General features: G+C 48.7%; 9 non-coding genes and 1 pseudogene across 9 annotated transcripts; all 10 read left to right on the top strand.

Annotated features, from left to right (window-relative positions):
• The first annotated feature begins 269 nt into the window (after positions 1–269).
• LOC131739206 (U2 spliceosomal RNA) lies at positions 270–460 on the top strand. Its single transcript, XR_009330373.1, has one exon. It is a non-coding gene; the product is annotated as a U2 spliceosomal RNA (small nuclear RNA).
• Positions 461–1048: 588 nt separating this feature from the next.
• LOC131739290 (U2 spliceosomal RNA) lies at positions 1049–1239 on the top strand. The gene has a single exon (XR_009330458.1). It is a non-coding gene; the product is annotated as a U2 spliceosomal RNA (small nuclear RNA).
• A 584-nt stretch (positions 1240–1823) lies between these two features.
• LOC131739204 (U2 spliceosomal RNA) lies at positions 1824–2014 on the top strand. Its single transcript, XR_009330371.1, has one exon. It is a non-coding gene; the product is annotated as a U2 spliceosomal RNA (small nuclear RNA).
• An 8431-nt stretch (positions 2015–10445) lies between these two features.
• LOC131738393 (U2 spliceosomal RNA) lies at positions 10446–10615 on the top strand (annotated as a pseudogene).
• Positions 10616–11192: 577 nt separating this feature from the next.
• Positions 11193–11383, top strand: LOC131739203 (U2 spliceosomal RNA). Its single transcript, XR_009330370.1, has one exon. It is a non-coding gene; the product is annotated as a U2 spliceosomal RNA (small nuclear RNA).
• A 590-nt stretch (positions 11384–11973) lies between these two features.
• Positions 11974–12164, top strand: LOC131739202 (U2 spliceosomal RNA). Its single transcript, XR_009330369.1, has one exon. It is a non-coding gene; the product is annotated as a U2 spliceosomal RNA (small nuclear RNA).
• Positions 12165–12748: 584 nt separating this feature from the next.
• Positions 12749–12939, top strand: LOC131739201 (U2 spliceosomal RNA). Its single transcript, XR_009330368.1, has one exon. It is a non-coding gene; the product is annotated as a U2 spliceosomal RNA (small nuclear RNA).
• A 584-nt stretch (positions 12940–13523) lies between these two features.
• On the top strand, positions 13524–13714 carry LOC131738324 (U2 spliceosomal RNA). The gene has a single exon (XR_009329888.1). It is a non-coding gene; the product is annotated as a U2 spliceosomal RNA (small nuclear RNA).
• Positions 13715–14295: 581 nt separating this feature from the next.
• On the top strand, positions 14296–14486 carry LOC131739227 (U2 spliceosomal RNA). The gene has a single exon (XR_009330394.1). It is a non-coding gene; the product is annotated as a U2 spliceosomal RNA (small nuclear RNA).
• Positions 14487–15076: 590 nt separating this feature from the next.
• Positions 15077–15267, top strand: LOC131739230 (U2 spliceosomal RNA). The gene has a single exon (XR_009330397.1). It is a non-coding gene; the product is annotated as a U2 spliceosomal RNA (small nuclear RNA).
• The last annotated feature ends 3197 nt before the right edge of the window (positions 15268–18464 follow it).

Genomic DNA, 18464 nt, shown 5'->3' with positions numbered 1-18464 from the left:
GCACAGTTGTAGTTACCCAAGGCACCTTGCACAGCATAGCAGCTTGGCATGACTATTTGTAAGACGCACTCCGCCAGTTTATGTTTTGTTTTTGGTGTTATGTGTGTGTTTTTGCTTTGTTTTGTTTTCTCCTGCTTAAATTGCACATTTCCCCTCTGGAAGCAGCAGCCCGTTTTTTGGGGGTCTGCTTGTGCTTGGAATTTTGCACCCACCTTTGAATCCCCCTGTGCCGTCCGGGCTGGGGGGCCCCGGGCAAGGGCCAAGTCGCCATCGCTTCTCGGCCTTTTGGCTAAGATCAAGTGTAGTATCTGTTCTTATCAGTTTAATATCTGATACGTCCCCTATCAGGGGACCATATATTAAATTGATTTTTGGAATCGGGAGATGGAACAGGGGCTTGCTCCGTCCACTCCACGCATCGGCCCGGTATTGCAGTACCTCCGGGAACGGTGCACACCTTTCTCTAACGTTGGTCAAAGTCAGATCTGGATCTCTCCTGTGAGCATTTTGTCTACCCCTGCTGGAGGGAGAGTGCCAGTGTTGATGCAAGTTTTCCCGCCGTTTTACTTCTTTTTTTTTTCTTTCTTTCTTTCTTTCTCTCTTTCTTTCTTTCTCTCTTTCTTTCTCTTTCTTTCTTGCTTTCTTTCTTTCTTTTATTCATATGTGGTGATGATGTAGACAGCAGCAGTTTGTTTCCTGGGAGCATGCAGCTAACCAGACAAGTGTGGTGGAACATGTCCCTATGCCAGGACCTTCTTAGCAAGCCAGCCAGCCAGCGAGGCACAGTTTTAGTTACCAAGGCACCTTGCACAGCATAGCAGCTTGGCATGACTATTTGTAAGACGCACTCCGCCAGTTTATGTTTTGTTTTTGGTGTTATGTGTGTGTTTTTGCTTTGTTTTGTTTTCTCCTGCTTAAATTGCACATTTCCCCTCTGGAAGCAGCAGCCCGTTTTTTGGGGGTCTGCTTGTGCTTGGAATTTTGCACCCACCTTTGAATCCCCCTGTGCCGTCCGGGCTGGGGGGCCCCGGGCAAGGGCCAAGTCGCCATCGCTTCTCGGCCTTTTGGCTAAGATCAAGTGTAGTATCTGTTCTTATCAGTTTAATATCTGATACGTCCCCTATCAGGGGACCATATATTAAATTGATTTTTGGAATCGGGAGATGGAACAGGGGCTTGCTCTGTCCACTCCACGCATCGGCCCGGTATTGCAGTACCTCCGGGAACGGTGCACACCTTTCTCTAACGTTGGTCAAAGTCAGATCTGGATCTCTCCTGTGAGCATTTTGTCTACCCCTGCTGGAGGGAGAGTGCCAGTGTTGATGCAAGTTTTCCCGCCGTTTTACTTCTTTTTTTTTTTCTTTCTCTCTTTCTTTCTCTCTTTCTCTCTTTCTTTCTCTCTTTCTTTCTTGCTGTCTTTCTTTCTTTTATTCACATGTGATGATGATGTAGACAGCAGCAGGTTGTTTCCTGGGAGCATGCAGCTAACCAGACAAGTGTGGTGGAACATGTCCCTATGCCAGGACCTTCTTAGCAAGCCAGCCAGCCAGCGAGGCACAGTTGTAGTTACCCAAGGCACCTTGCACAGCATAGCAGCTTGGCATGACTATTTGTAAGACGCACTCCGCCAGTTTATGTTTTGTTTTTGGTGTTATGTGTGTGTTTTTGCTTTGTTTTGTTTTCTCCTGCTTAAATTGCACATTTCCCCTCTGGAAGCAGCAGCCCGTTTTTTGGGGGTCTGCTTGTGCTTGGAATTTTGCACCCACCTTTGAATCCCCCTGTGCCGTCCGGGCTGGGGGGCCCCGGGCAAGGGCCAAGTCGCCATCGCTTCTCGGCCTTTTGGCTAAGATCAAGTGTAGTATCTGTTCTTATCAGTTTAATATCTGATACGTCCCCTATCAGGGGACCATATATTAAATTGATTTTTGGAATCGGGAGATGGAACAGGGGCTTGCTCCGTCCACTCCACGCATCGGCCCGGTATTGCAGTACCTCCGGGAACGGTGCACACCTTTCTCTAACGTTGGTCAAAGTCAGATCTGGATCTCTCCTGTGAGCATTTTGTCTACCCCTGCTGGAGGGAGAGTGCCAGTGTTGATGCAAGTTTTCCCGCCGTTTTACTTCTTTTTTTTTCTTTCTTTCTTTCTTTCTCTCTTTCTCTCTTTCTTTCTCTCTTTCTTTCTTGCTGTCTTTCTTTCTTTTATTCACATGTGGTGATGATGTAGACAGCAGCAGGTTGTTTCCTGGGAGCATGCAGCTAACCAGACAAGTGTGGTGGAACATGTCTCTATGCCAGGACCTTCTTAGCAAGCCAGCCAGCCAGCGAGGCACAGTTGTAGTTACCCAAGGCACCTTGCACAGCATAGCAGCTTGGCATGACTATTTGTAAGACGCACTCCGCCAGTTTATGTTTTGTTTTTGGTGTTATGTGTGTGTTTTTGCTTTGTTTTGTTTTCTCCTGCTTAAATTGCACATTTCCCCTCTGGAAGCAGCAGCCCGTTTTTTGGGGGTCTGCTTGTGCTTGGAATTTTGCACCCACCTTTGAATCCCCCTGTGCCGTCCAGGCTGGGGGGCCCTGGGCAAGGGCCTAGTTGCCATCGCTTCTCGGCCTCTTGGCTCAGATCTAAAGCAAGTGGCTTGACCGCAGCTCTGGATTGTTGAGAGTGCCGAGCTAGGGATAGAGGAGAGACAACATGGCTGGAGTGAAGAACACCGCAAGATTTGATTGTAGTGGAAAGGAAGATGAAGGAATGCCAGAAAGAGAAGAATTTATACGCACCATCATTATGGAGTTGCTAAGCATCAATTTGGAGGAGATTCTTGGCATCCAGAGGAATGGGAAGGAAGAATTCTTTGATGTCGCCATGATGGGTGAGCCGAGTTTTAAATCTCTATTAAAGGCCTGTAAGGAAAAAGAAAATGTGGAACCTTTGAAGCAATTTAAAGTTCAGTCTAGGGAAAGAAAAAAATTCAGAGTTTTAACAATTAACTTGTTTGACATGAATGTGTCTGATCAAAGTGTTAATTTGTTTCTGACGAAATATGTAGATATTCTTTCTGGGCCAAGATATAGGAGAGATGGTTTGGGTGTGTGGAATGGGCAGAGACAATATAGTGTGCTCCTGAGGGAAGATCCGAATGGACATCAGGGTTTTTTACATCCTCCTGCAAAGTGTAGGGTGGAGGGGGTTAATGGCTACATCCTATATTCAGGTCAACCCCAGTTTTGTAGGAAATGCCAAAAGTATGGTCACAGTGAGCAGAACTGTGAAGAGATGAGATGTTTTAATTGTGGAGAGAAAGGGCATTTTTCCTATGAATGCAAAAATTCAAAAAAATGTCACAATTGTGGAGATGCAAGCCATGTCAGGAGAGACTGCAGAGAAAGAAGATCCTATGCAGGGGTTTTTGAGAACCTACCTCCCGTTGAGGATGTTATGAGGGAGTGGAGGTATAAAAACAAGAAACAGCAAGAGGAGGGTCCGGCAGCCTCCTTAACTGATAAGGAGGTTGTGGCAGCAGCGGAGGAGGTGGCAGGTGTAGAAGCTGCAATGGAGGTCACAGCAATCGCGAGAACGGAGGTAGAGGAAATATCTAATACAAACAAAGAAATAAATCAGGTTTTACCTGTCAACTTACCTGACAACTTACCTGGGAAAGTGGCTAGATCTTCTGGTGCATCCTGGGGGGAAGAAATGGAGTCTCAGGCTAGGGAAGGTATTGCAGCAGAGGGAAGTCAGCTTCTGGGCCATTCCGTCCCTATAGAAGAAGGAAAGTGGAGTGTTGAAAAGAGAAGAACAAACAAAAGGAAGTGTAAGGAGCTAGCAGAAAGTGAAAACAAAATTTATTTGGTGGACACTTCTAATTCCTATGAAGTACTCGAAGAGGAAGAAACTTCTGTGGTTGAGCCTTCAGAAGCAGGAAGCTCTCCTTTGATACCTGAGCTGACACCATCAGAGGAGGAGGATGATGGCAGCAGTAATAATAGTGCAGATTCACAGACTATCCCTTGTGGTCAGGAGGTGGCAGTGTCAGATGTGGATTCTCAGAATTCAATGGATTTTTTGGAGCAGGATGATGTAGCTAAAGTTGCTGTAGTTATGGGAATGGAAGAGAAACCCTAATTCTTTTTGATGGACTTCAAGGTAGTAACTTTAAATGTAAGGGGTTTAAGGGACAGGGAGAAAAGAGCTGCAATATTTTTGTCTTTGGCATTGATGCCCTTTAACATTTGTTTTTTGCAAGAGTGTCACCTTCGGGATGAAATGGACTTCAAAAAGTTCTCAAGGGACTGGACTGGGGGGGTTTCATTTTGGAGTGTGGGTAATGTACACTCTGATGGATTGGGGGTACTGGTGAAGGGTAGTGAAATGATTATTGAAAATGTGTTAACAGTGGTACCAGGGAGATTAATGGTAGTAGATGGTATGATGAGGGGCAGAAATATAGGCTTATTAACATCTATGCACCATGCAATCCTACCAAAAGATTACAGTTTTTCAAGGATTTTGTGTTTTTGTTAGATACTAACAAAAAGGTCATATTGGGAGGTGATTTTAATACTTCGGTAGATAGTACAGAAAGGGGAGCTGAGCTGGATTTTACAGGGAAATATCTGTTAAAAGAAACTCAAAATTATAAATTAAAGGATGCATATAGAGGGTTGTATAAAGATGGAGTGGGGTACACATGGAGGAACACTAGAGGGCATCAAAGCAGGTTAGATTATTTTTTCACTTCACAAGAGATTAAGGTTAAAGAGTGTAAGATTTTACCATGTTGGGGGTCTGACCATGATATGGTAGTGATGTCAATAGAGGGGGGTACAGAAGGGAGGAAAATTACAGACGAAGATGGGGTTTGGACAGGAGCCAGAAAGTGGCTGGTACGCCTTAATGTTGATCCATCGGGCATTGGAGGCGTCCGCCACATTCCAAACTCCATAGTGTTAGGGCCCAACAGAGGGCTGGTATTCTATAATGGGATGCCAAAACTCTGCAGGAAATGTGGGGAATTAGGACACCTGGCGGCCGCGTGTACTGTAGTTAAGTGCAGGAACTGCGGCGCCCCCCACGAGACCAGCCACTGCAGAGAAGAGAGGCAGTGCAATTTGTGTGGAAAGAAGGGGCACCTGTTTAAGGACTGCCCCTCTTCCTATGCCAACATGGCCAGAGCCAGCAAGGCAAACATGAACAAGCCTAGGCCTGAGCAGGAAGAGGGAGCAAGTAACAAAGATCAGTCCACATCACCACCAACAGTATCCAAGACCCAGACTCCAGCACCACCATCATCACCAGCACCCCCATCACCCCCCCGCCCCCGAGACATGTCCCGTTTTACGAGGACCCCTTCCCCCAGCCCAGAGAGAGAGTACAACAGCTACTCCACTAGCTCCTCCAGTAGCTCCTCTGATGCAGAACACGAGGCAGGGAGGGAGCCCGGACCCAGCAGCGGCCCCCCCCTGAGTAGGGCCCTCTCAGCGCCAGCACTCCCCCTCGGCTCTCGTTATGACGCCATAAGGATTGAGTCCGTGGGGGAGGAAAGCGAAAGCGACAGTGAAAGTGAGAGTGAGAAGGAGGGGAAGGGAGTGAAGAACCAGCAGAGGGTGGGGAAAAGAAAGGGTAGAGACGAGGGGGGGAAAAGAAAGAAGATCAGGATCAAAGACAGCAAGTTGCAGGTGGCCCCCATAGATCCAAAACCAGCTAATGTCCACACAAAGTCCCCAGTCTTGCCCTCGCAGGCAGAGACGGAGGCGAGTGGGACGGCTACACTGCCGCCTAGTGGGCAGGTAGCAGCCAGCCAGGGCATCCCCAGCCAGCCTTCCCAGTCGTTGGCACAAACCCTAGCACACCTCGCAGAAGAGGTGTTCACTAATGCACCGAGGGAGAGGTCGGGGTCAACACCTTCCCTGACCAGCAGTACCTCGGTAGCAATGACCCTCTTCAAGCGAAGGGCCTCCCTTCAAAGCATCCTTGACCCACTCCCTTGTATGGGCAAAACCAGGGGCCCCCTAGAGGTCCTCCTAGATACAGCACTGGAGGACATGGGAATACCCCTGGACGCGGTAAGCCAGAAGTCTGCTAACAGCTCCAACTCAACAGACGGTAACAGCCAAAGAATGCTGTCTGTCATAACCCCCCCCCCAGGACAAAGCTGACCCACACGTTCCGAGGGGCCCTGAGCAAGTTCCACCAGACTTACCTTGTGGGGAGTTGAATAGCCCCAACAACTCCACGTACTGTGCATATAAAGACGGTGCCTTCTTGGACGAGGCAGCAGTGAGTACCTTCTCAGGGGTGATGGGAGTTGCAAATAAGCCCAAGCCCCCTCGAAGCAAGCGTAGAGCTAAGAGTAGGAAGAGTGTCCCGACCTCCCAATCATAGTCGCTATGGGGTGGACGCAGCGACTCCTTTTCTTGTTAGCTACCCTGATGGCCCTGATATGTGTGTCTGTTAATGTCAGGAGCATCAGGGAGACACAAAAAAGATTTGATGTACTAAACTATCTAGCTAACTTGAAAGCAGATCTCATCTTTCTGCAGGAGTGTGGTATTTCGTCGAGCCCTGATTATAGGGACCTGAAGGAGAGTTGGACCCTGGGGGACTCCTTCTGGTCGGGCTCCAACATAGCCAGAGCCGACGGAGTAGGTATCCTGTTTAAAAACCCATTTATTACCTCCCGCAGCAGCAGGGAGGTAGAACCTGGTAGAATTCTGAGCGTGGATGTGACATACAACAACACTCCCCTCAGACTGGTCAATGTCTACGCACCCACTAACCAAAACGAAAGAGTTCAATTTTTTCCACAGCTGCGTCCACTCCTGCTGGGGAACGTACCCGTCATCGTGTCAGGTGACTTCAATTGTGCTCTGAGGGACGTAGACCGGAGCAGGCCACGCAACGACCGCTCTAGTAGAGTTTTGTCCTCCGTAATATCTGATTTCTCCCTGTGTGATGCAGGTAAGGACCTGGTGCCTCCCTTTACCTGGGTGAGCTCATCTGGGACCTCCTTCTCCCGTATAGATCTCGTCCTGCATACCAGCTCCCTTACGAAGACGGCAGTAGACACCCAGGCCGTCTTCTTCTCTGACCATAGGCTCCTGCAGGTAACATTGCAGGTCCCTCAGACCTCCCAGATGGGGTCAGGGGTCTGGAAATTAAACACCTCCTTACTCGATGACCCCTCCATAGCTGCAGCCTATAAGAGCAGGCTTGTTGAGTGGACCACTTTGCGTGACCTATTCAACTCCCCTATAGAGTGGTGGGAGATGGTCAAAATGAGAACTAAGGGTTATTTCATAGCAGCAGGCAAGAGGAAAGCAAAAGAAAGGAGGGCCAAATATAAATACCTGAATGCTGCCCTCCAGCGTCTGAGCCTGCTTCAGCTTCGGGGGTTCCCTGTAAGCGACGAGATAGCCCAGACCAAGCTAGATCTTTCAGTGCTTTGTAGGGAGGAACAACGAAAGGTCATGCACAATGCAAAAGTGCAAAAAATGGAGGAAGACGAAAAGTGTACTCGCTTCTTCTTCCAGAAAACGAGGGAGAAGCGGCACTTGATGTCCTCCATGCTCGACAGCAGGGGGAGGATAGTAGAGGATAGTGAGGGAGTGAAAAAAGTGGTAGAGAACTTCTATAGGGACCTGTATAACATCAAAGCTACAGATGACACCCTGATAGAGTGGTTCCTGAGCCAGTTGGAGCCTGACTCAGTGCGGGACGAGGAGGAGGAGGAGAAGGACCCAGAACTCACGCTGGAGGAGCTCACCCAGGCGGTTAAGACCATGAACACCGGTAAGACGCCAGGTCCAGATGGCATCCCGGGTGAGTATTACCATCTTTTTTGGGACACGCTAAAAGTCCATTTAGCGGAGGTCTACAGAGCGGTCTACAGGGAGAAGCGGTTGGGCCCTTCTATGCGGGAGAGTGTAATTACTCTCCTTCATAAGAAAGGGGAAGTTAAAGATCTACGGAATTGGCGCCCAATCAGCCTCCTTTGCGTGGATTACAAGATACTAGCCAAAGCTCTGATGCTCCGGCTACAAGTACACCTCCCTTTGGTCATTGGCCCCGACCAGGCTTGTGGCGTCCCAGGGAGGTCCATCACGGATATTTTAATGTTAACAAGGGACATTCTGGCTTATTCTAGAGAACGGAACCATCCCCTCTGCCTGTTCAACCTTGACCAGGAGAAGGCGTTCGATAGGGTAAGCCATGAATATATGTACAAAGTGATGGACCAGATGAAATTCGCTCCTGGACTTAGGGAGTGGGTTAAAACCATATATACAAACATTAGTACCCGAGTCTTGGTGAACAGGCACCTGACTGGTAAAATATCTATCCAGTCAGGGGTCAGACAGGGTTGCCCACTATCCCCACTGCTATATGTCGTGTGCATTGAACCCCTCCTGCAGGCAATTCGTAGGGATACCAATATAACTGGTTTCCAGCTGCCTGGATCCAACGGGGTCCAGGTCAAAACAACAGCATATATGGACGATGTGTCACTCATTTGCACCAACACATCGTCGGTACCTCGGATTAGTAATATCCTTGAGAAGTACTGCACGGCGACCGGGGCAGTGATTAATAAGTCCAAGAGCGAAGTCTACGTGTCTAAAAATTGGCAGGTAGATAGGGAACTGTCGGACATGTACCCTGTCAAAAAGGACAAAATCAAGATTCTGGGCCTCATTTTCGAGAACAATAGCTCGGGGGCCCAGAGCTGGACGGCGGCCATTAACCAGGTCCGTAAAAAGATTGGCGGATGGAGCACAAGATCCTTAACAATGACGGGTAGAGTATTAATAACCAAGTCTATACTGTTCCCCATCCTCTCTTATGTAGGAAAAATCTTTCCCCCAGACAGGACCACCAAAAAAGTGGTGGACCGCATTATCCACCGCTTTATCTGGGGCAGCAAGATGGAGAGGGTAAAGCGAGCCACCCTGAGTAAAGCCGACAAGAAGGGAGGTAAGGGGGTCCCGGACGTTGTGCAGCTCACCCGAGTGCAGGGGCTCACGCAAACTATCAAGAACATCCAGGCCCTGGACAGGAAGGTATGTTACATGAATCGTTTCTATTTTGCCACCTGTCTCAGGGCCTTGGGCCTCTGCACTATTGATAACACCGTGCCGTACTCCTGGGACCCCCCATTGTATTATAGAACCTTAAGGGACACTATATATAAATTGGGCTTAGATAAAGCAAAATTGGCCTCCTGGGAATACAAGGCTGTAACTAAATATCTTGCCGGTTCCCAGGAAATTGAAAAAGTAGCTACTTTCTCCCTCACCCAAAGCCAAAAAATCTGGGAGAATGTGTCTCACAGCTGCCTCAGTAATGTCCAGAAGGATATAGCATGGAACACCGTCCACAGTGCACTCCCCACTCGAGCGTTCATGTTCAGGAGGGGACTAGCCCAAGTAGAAACATGCCCCTATGCAAAGTGCCGCAAGAGAGAAACACCAGCCCATATCTTCTGGGAGTGTGATGTGGCTGGCAGTGTCTGGCTCTCTGTCTCTGTCTTCCTAAACAGGTTTGCTGACACGGCCAAGATGACCGCTGAGACTGTGCTCTATGGGCCTGCGGGAGGAATCGATACCAGCACAGCTAAGTGCGTTTGGCGTGTCATCAATGTTGTCAAGCAGATCCTGTGGGAAGGCCGTAACGTCTGTGTCTATCACAAGCAGGAGCTAGACACTATCACCACGACCAGAAGGGCACAAACTCTTATCAAGGACTTTGTAATTCTGGACATCCGGACCCTCCTGCGCGGAGTGGAGGATCGCCGGACTTCAGGACGTGAAGATGGAATAAAGGAAAAAACTGGAACCGCTAGCTCCTAGGAGCGGGACTACGGGGCACCGCTAAGCCTTTTATTTATTTTGTCATGCCAGCATTCCGCCCTTTTTAGCTGGCATGACCGTTTTTCAACGGTGCCCTGGTTTTATGTAGTCTTTTTGTTTCAGTTTTATGGACCTTTGATTTAATTTGAATGTTTTATTTGATTTTGTTTTGTTTTGTTTTATGTATCTTTAAGATTTTTAATGTAAACTATTAAAAGTTACATTTTAAGTGTTTTAAAATTTTAGAATTTTAACTCACTGTTCTATACACTGTCCCTTTTCCCCTGTCCCTGTTTTAGATCTAGTTTTATGTTCACTTTTGAACTTTTTTAGAGAGCACTCCCCGGCCCTCACAAGCACTGGTTTTTTATAGATGGTTCTTTTTTTCCAGTCACTTTTAAAACAGCACAGGTTTTTTTCATGTTGATTTTAATCTGTGTCTGTTTTAACCATGTACAAAGCACAATTGTCTTGGTGTTTTTAAATGTATTTTAAATGCTTTTAAAACAAAATGTATGTCTGTATGCATGAATGTCATCTTTAAAAGAAATGTAAAATGAATGAAAAAACGAATGGGTGTAAATGTAAAAAATGTAAAATCTCAATAAAAGAGTATCTGTTCTTATCAGTTTAATATCTGATACGTCCCCTATCAGGGGACCATATATTAAATTGATTTTTGGAATCGGGAGATGGAACAGGGGCTTGCTCCGTCCACTCCACGCATCGGCCCGGTATTGCAGTACCTCCGGGAACGGTGCACACCTTTCTCTAACGTTGGTCAAAGTCAGATCTGGATCTCTCCTGTGAGCATTTTGTCTACCCCTGCTGGAGGGAGAGTGCCAGTGTTGATGCAAGTTTTCCCGCCGTTTTACTTCTTTTTTTTCTTTCTCTCTTTCTTTCTTTCTCTCTTTCTTTCTCTCTTTCTTTCTTGCTGTCTTTCTTTCTTTTATTCACATGTGGTGATGATGTAGACAGCAGCAGGTTGTTTCCTGGGAGCATGCAGCTAACCAGACAAGTGTGGTGGAACATGTCCCTATGCCAGGACCTTCTTAGCAAGCCAGCCAGCCAGCGAGGCACAGTTGTAGTTACCCAAGGCACCTTGCACAGCATAGCAGCTTGGCATGACTATTTGTAAGACGCACTCCGCCAGTTTATGTTTTGTTTTTGGTGTTATGTGTGTGTTTTTGCTTTGTTTTGTTTTCTCCTGCTTAAATTGCACATTTCCCCTCTGGAAGCAGCAGCCCGTTTTTTGGGGGTCTGCTTGTGCTTGGAATTTTGCACCCACCTTTGAATCCCCCTGTGCCGTCCGGGCTGGGGGGCCCCGGGCAAGGGCCAAGTCGCCATCGCTTCTCGGCCTTTTGGCTAAGATCAAGTGTAGTATCTGTTCTTATCAGTTTAATATCTGATACGTCCCCTATCAGGGGACCATATATTAAATTGATTTTTGGAATCGGGAGATGGAACAGGGGCTTGCTCCGTCCACTCCACGCATCGGCCCGGTATTGCAGTACCTCCGGGAACGGTGCACACCTTTCTCTAACGTTGGTCAAAGTCAGATCTGGATCTCTCCTGTGAGCATTTTGTCTACCCCTGCTGGAGGGAGAGTGCCAGTGTTGATGCAAGTTTTCCCGCCGTTTTACTTCTTTTTTTTTCTTTCTCTCTTTCTTTCTCTCTTTCTCTCTTTCTTTCTCTCTTTCTTTCTCTCTTTCTTGCTATCTTTCTTTCTTTTATTCACATGTGGTGATGATGTAGACAGCAGCAGGTTGTTTCCTGGGAGCATGCAGCTAACCAGACAAGTGTGGTGGAACATGTCCCTATGCCAGGACCTTCTTAGCAAGCCAGCCAGCCAGCGAGGCACAGTTGTAGTTACCCAAGGCACCTTGCACAGCATAGCAGCTTGGCATGACTATTTGTAAGACGCACTCCGCCAGTTTATGTTTTGTTTTTGGTGTTATGTGTGTGTTTTTGCTTTGTTTTGTTTTCTCCTGCTTAAATTGCACATTTCCCCTCTGGAAGCAGCAGCCCGTTTTTTGGGGGTCTGCTTGTGCTTGGAATTTTGCACCCACCTTTGAATCCCCCTGTGCCGTCCGGGCTGGGGGGCCCCGGGCAAGGGCCAAGTCGCCATCGCTTCTCGGCCTTTTGGCTAAGATCAAGTGTAGTATCTGTTCTTATCAGTTTAATATCTGATACGTCCCCTATCAGGGGACCATATATTAAATTGATTTTTGGAATCGGGAGATGGAACAGGGGCTTGCTCCGTCCACTCCACGCATCGGCCCGGTATTGCAGTACCTCCGGGAACGGTGCACACCTTTCTCTAACGTTGGTCAAAGTCAGATCTGGATCTCTCCTGTGAGCATTTTGTCTACCCCTGCTGGAGGGAGAGTGCCAGTGTTGATGCAAGTTTTCCCGCCGTTTTACTTCTTTTTTTTTTTCTTTCTTTCTCTCTTTCTCTCTTTCTTTCTCTCATTCTTTCTCTCTTTCTTGCTGTCTTTCTTTCTTTTATTCACATGTGGTGATGATGTAGACAGCAGCAGGTTGTTTCCTGGGAGCATGCAGCTAACCAGACAAGTGTGGTGGAACATGTCCCTATGCCAGGACCTTCTTAGCAAGCCAGCCAGCCAGCGAGGCACAGTTGTAGTTACCCAAGGCACCTTGCACAGCATAGCAGCTTGGCATGACTATTTGTAAGACGCACTCCGCCAGTTTATGTTTTGTTTTTGGTGTTATGTGTGTGTTTTTGCTTTGTTTTGTTTTCTCCTGCTTAAATTGCACATTTCCCCTCTGGAAGCAGCAGCCCGTTTTTTGGGGGTCTGCTTGTGCTTGGAATTTTGCACCCACCTTTGAATCCCCCTGTGCCGTCCGGGCTGGGGGGCCCCGGGCAAGGGCCAAGTCGCCATCGCTTCTCGGCCTTTTGGCTAAGATCAAGTGTAGTATCTGTTCTTATCAGTTTAATATCTGATACGTCCCCTATCAGGGGACCATATATTAAATTGATTTTTGGAATCGGGAGATGGAACAGGGGCTTGCTCCGTCCACTCCACGCATCGGCCCGGTATTGCAGTACCTCCGGGAACGGTGCACACCTTTCTCTAACGTTGGTCAAAGTCAGATCTGGATCTCTCCTGTGAGCATTTTGTCTACCCCTGCTGGAGGGAGAGTGCCAGTGTTGATGCAAGTTTTCCCGCCGTTTTACTTCTTTTTTTTTTTCTTTCTTTCTCTCTTTCTCTCTTTCTTTCTCTCATTCTTTCTCTCTTTCTTGCTGTCTTTCTTTCTTTTATTCACATGTGGTGATGATGTAGACAGCAGCAGGTTGTTTCCTGGGAGCATGCAGCTAACCAGACAAGTGTGGTGGAACATGTCCCTATGCCAGGACCTTCTTAGCAAGCCAGCCAGCCAGCGAGGCACAGTTGTAGTTACCCAAGGCACCTTGCACAGCATAGCAGCTTGGCATGACTATTTGTAAGACGCACTCCGCCAGTTTATGTTTTGTTTTTGGTGTTATGTGTGTGTTTTTGCTTTGTTTTGTTTTCTCCTGCTTAAATTGCACATTTCCCCTCTGGAAGCAGCAGCCCGTTTTTTGGGGGTCTGCTTGTGCTTGGAATTTTGCACCCACCTTTGAATCCCCCTGTGCCGTCCGGGCTGGGGGGCCCCGGGCAAGGGCCAAGTCGCCATCGCTTCTCGGCCTTTTGGCTAAGATCAAGTTTAGTATCTGTTCTTATCAGTTTAATATCTGATACGTCCCCTATCAGGGGACCATATATTAAATTGATTTTTGGAATCGGGAGATGGAACAGGGGCTTGCTCCGTCCACTCCACGCATCGGCCCGATATTGCAGTACCTCCGGGAACGGTGCACACCTTTCTCTAACGTTGGTCAAAGTCAGATCTGGATCTCTCCTGTGAGCATTTTGTCTACCCCTGCTGGAGGGAGAGTGCCAGTGTTGATGCAAGTTTTCCCGCCGTTTTACTTTTTTTTTTTTTCTTTCTCTCTTTCTTTCTTTCTCTCTCTCTCTTTCTTTCTCTCTTTCTTGCTGTCTTTCTTTCTTTTATTCACATGTGGTGATGATGTAGACAGCAGCAGGTTGTTTCCTGGGAGCATGCAGCTAACCAGACAAGTGTGGTGGAACATGTCCCTATGCCAGGACCTTCTTAGCAAGCCAGCCAGCCAGCGAGGCACAGTTGTAGTTACCCAAGGCACCTTGCACAGCATTGCAGCTTGGCATGACTATTTGTAAGACGCACTCCGCCAGTTTATGTTTTGTTTTTGGTGTTATGTGTGTGTTTTTGCTTTGTTTTGTTTTCTCCTGCTTAAATTGCACATTTCCCCTCTGGAAGCAGCAGCCCGTTTTTTGGGGGTCTGCTTGTGCTTGGAATTTTGCACCCACCTTTGAATCCCCCTGTGCCGTCCGGGCTGGGGGGCCCCGGGCAAGGGCCAAGTCGCCATCGCTTCTCGGCCTTTTGGCTAAGATCAAGTGTAGTATCTGTTCTTATCAGTTTAATATCTGATACGTCCCCTATCAGGGGACCATATATTAAATTGATTTTTGGAATCGGGAGATGGAACAGGGGCTTGCTCCGTCCACTCCATGCATCGGCCCGGTATTGCAGTACCTCCGGGAACGGTGCACACCTTTCTCTAACGTTGGTCAAAGTCAGATCTGGATCTCTCCTGTGAGCATTTTGTCTACATTTGTCTACATTTGTCTACATTTGTCTACTTGATGCAAGTTTTCCCGCCGTTTTACTTCTTTTTTTTTTTTCTTTCTCTCTTTCTTTCTCTCTTTCTCTCTTTCTTTCTCTCTTTCTTTCTTGCTGTCTTTCTTTCTTTTATTCACATGTGGTGATGATGTAGACAGCAGCAGGTTGTTTCCTGGGAGCATGCAGCTAACCAGACAAGTGTGGTGGAACATGTCCCTATGCCAGGACCTTCTTAGCAAGCCAGCCAGCCAGCGAGGCACAGTTGTAGTTACCCAAGGCACCTTGCACAGCATAGCAGCTTGGCATGACTATTTGTAAGACGCACTCCGCCAGTTTATGTTTTGTTTTTGGTGTTATGTGTGTGTTTTTGCTTTGTTTTGTTTTCTCCTGCTTAAATTGCACATTTCCCCTCTGGAAGCAGCAGCCCGTTTTTTGGGGGTCTGCTTGTGCTTGGAATTTTGCACCCACCTTTCAATCCCCCTGTGCCGTCCGGGCTGGGGGGCCCCGGGCAAGGGCCAAGTCGCCATCGCTTCTCGGCCTTTTGGCTAAGATCAAGTGTAGTATCTGTTCTTATCAGTTTAATATCTGATACGTCCCCTATCAGGGGACCATATATTAAATTGATTTTTGGAATCGGGAGATGGAACAGGGGCTTGCTCCGTCCACTCCACGCATCGGCCCGGTATTGCAGTTCCTCCGGGAACGGTGCACACCTTTCTCTAACGTTGGTCAATGTCAGATCTGGATCTCTCCTGTGAGCATTTTGTCTACCCCTGCTGGAGGGAGAGTGCCAGTGTTGATGCAAGTTTTCCCGCCGTTTTACTTCTTTTTTTTTTCTTTCTCTCTTTCTTTCTCTCTTTCTTTCTCTCTTTCTTTCTTGCTGTCTTTCTTTCTTTTATTCACATGTGGTGATGATGTAGACAGCAGCAGGTTGTTTCCTGGGAGCATGCAGCTAACCAGACAAGTGTGGTGGAACATGTCCCTATGCCAGGACCTTCTTAGCAAGCCAGCCAGCCAGCGAGGCACAGTTGTAGTTACCCAAGGCACCTTGCACAGCATAGCAGCTTGGCATGACTATTTGTTCAGGGGGCGCCATCTGGGAGGAGCAGAGGGCGGCCCCGGACCCCGAGGAGGCGTCACAGCCACGATTCTTCCTACGTGGTCTCGGTGCCAAGCAGCGCCCCCTACTCCGCCAGGGAAGGACACCGTTCACCTGGGGAGGGGGTCCCTCTTGCGAGGCGACCATCTCCTCAGGGACTAAAGTAATAGTTCCTTCAACTGCCCAGATTTGCTGCTTACGTTGTTTCTTTTCCGTAGAGAGAGACAACCCGGACGTCCAGAGGGTTCTCCCACCCCAATCGGAGGAGCCAGCTGAAGGATGGCGTTCCGGCCAACCCAGGAGACTAGGAGGCACAATGCGGTGCGCTTCACAAGGACCCAGCAAGAGGAAACGGAACCAGGACTGACGAGACTGGAGTTCAGCCGGACCATTCTTCAGAGGGGTATGGGTTTTTCCCCTTCTGACTTGAATTGTTTGGTGAAATTGCCAGGGCTTAAGGAAGTGTTTGAGGTCAGTTTTAGGAACCCCCAAAAGTTACAAGAAATGTGGTCCTTTTGGGGGGAGAATAAATATCTCGCTCCATACAAAGAATTTTGTGTGGATGCACTGACAGACAGAGAAATGAAAGTTGTTACTGTCCAATTTTTCAATGAGGCTGTTAGCGACTATGATATTACAACATGGCTTAACCGCTATGGGAGGGTGTCATCAGAAGGGAGGAAAATTACAGATGAAGATGGGGTTTGGACAGGAGCCAGAAAGTGGCTGGTACGCCTTAATGTTGATCCATCGGGCATTGGAGGCGTCCGCCACATTCCAAACTCCATAGTGTTAGGGCCCAACAGAGGGCTGGTATTCTATAATGGGATGCCAAAACTCTGCAGGAAATGTGGGGAATTAGGACACCTGGCGGCCGCATGTACTGTAGTCAAGTGCAGGAACTGCGGCGCCCCCCACGAGACCAGCCACTGCAGAGAAGAGAGGCAGTGCAATTTGTGTGGAAAGAAGGGGCACCTGTTTAAGGACTGCCCCTCTTCCTATGCCAACATGGCCAGAGCCAGCAAGGCAAATACCAACAAGCCTAGGCCTGAGCAGGAAGAGGGAGCAAGTAACAAAGATCAGTCCACATCACCACCAACAGTATCCAAGACCCAGACTCCAGCACCACCATCATCACCAGCACCCCCCTCACCCCCCCGCCCCCGAGACATGTCCCGTTTTACGAGGACCCCTTCCCCCAGCCCAGAGAGAGAGTACAACAGCTACTCCACTAGCTCCTCCAGTAGCTCCTCTGATGCAGAACACGAGGCAGGGAGGGAGCCCGGACCCAGCAGCAGCCCCCCCCTGAGTAGGGCCCTCTCAGCGCCAGCACTCCCCCTCGGCTCTCGTTATGACGCCATAAGGATTGAGTCCGTGGGGGAGGAAAGCGAAAGCGACAGTGAAAGTGAGAGTGAGAAGGAGGGGAAGGGAGTGAAGAACCAGCAGAGGGTGGGGAAAAGAAAGGGTAGAGACGAGGGGGGGAAAAGAAAGAAGATCAGGATCAAAGACAGCAAGTTGCAGGTGGCCCCCATAGATCCAAAACCAGCTAATGTCCACACAAAGTCCCCAGTCTTGCCCTCGCAGGCAGAGACGGAGGCGAGTGGGACGGCTACACTGCCGCCTAGTGGGCAGGTAGCAGCCAGCCAGGGCATCCCCAGCCAGCCTTCCCAGTCGTTGGCACAAACCCTAGCACACCTCGCAGAAGAGGTGTTCACTAATGCACCGAGGGAGAGGTCGGGGTCAACACCTTCCCTGACCAGCAGTACCTCGGTAGCAAAGACCCTCTTCAAGCGAAGGGCCTCCCTTCAAAGCATCCTTGACCCCCTCCCTTGTATGGGCAAAACCAGGGGCCCCCTAGAGGTCCTCCTAGATACAGCACTGGAGGACATGGGAATACCCCTGGACGCGGTAAGCCAGAAGTCTGCTAACAGCTCCAATTCAACAGACGGTAACAGCCAAAGAATGCTGTCTGTCATAACCCCCCCCCAGGACAAAGCTGACCCACACGTTCCGAGGGGCCCTGAGCAAGTTCCACCAGACTTACCTTGTGGGGAGTTGAATAGCCCCAACAACTCCACGTACTGTGCATATAAAGACGGTGCCTTCTTGGACGAGGCAGCAGTGAGTACCTTCTCAGGGGTGATGGGAGTTGCAAATAAGCCCAAGCCCCCTCGAAGCAAGCGTAGAGCTAAGAGTAGGAAGAGTGTCCCGACCTCCCAATCATAGTCGCTATGGGGTGGACGCAGCGACTCCTTTTCTTGTTAGCTACCCTGATGGCCCTGATATGTGTGTCTGTTAATGTCAGGAGCATCAGGGAGACACAAAAAAGATTTGATGTACTAAACTATCTAGCTAACTTGAAAGCAGATCTCATCTTTCTGCAGGAGTGTGGTATTTCGTCGAGCCCTGATTATAGGGACCTGAAGGAGAGTTGGACCCTGGGGGACTCCTTCTGGTCGGGCTCCAACATAGCCAGAGCCGACGGAGTAGGTATCCTGTTTAAAAACCCATTTATTACCTCCCGCAGCAGCAGGGAGGTAGAACCTGGTAGAATTCTGAGTGTGGATGTGACATACAACAACACTCCCCTCAGACTGGTCAATGTCTACGCACCCACTAACCAAAACGAAAGAGTTCAATTTTTTCCACAGCTGCGTCCACTCCTGCTGGGGAACGTACCCGTCATCGTGTCAGGTGACTTCAATTGTGCTCTGAGGGACGTAGACCGGAGCAGGCCACGCAACGACCGCTCTAGTAGAGTTTTGTCCTCCGTAATATTTGATTTCTCCCTGTGTGATGCAGGTAAGGACCTGG

This window comes from Acipenser ruthenus, chromosome 10 (genome assembly GCF_902713425.1).
Source record: "Acipenser ruthenus chromosome 10, fAciRut3.2 maternal haplotype, whole genome shotgun sequence".
Lineage (NCBI taxonomy): Eukaryota > Metazoa > Chordata > Actinopteri > Acipenseriformes > Acipenseridae > Acipenser > Acipenser ruthenus.
The sequence above is the reverse complement of the archived record's forward strand: the minus strand, read 5'-3'. Positions and strand labels throughout refer to the sequence as shown.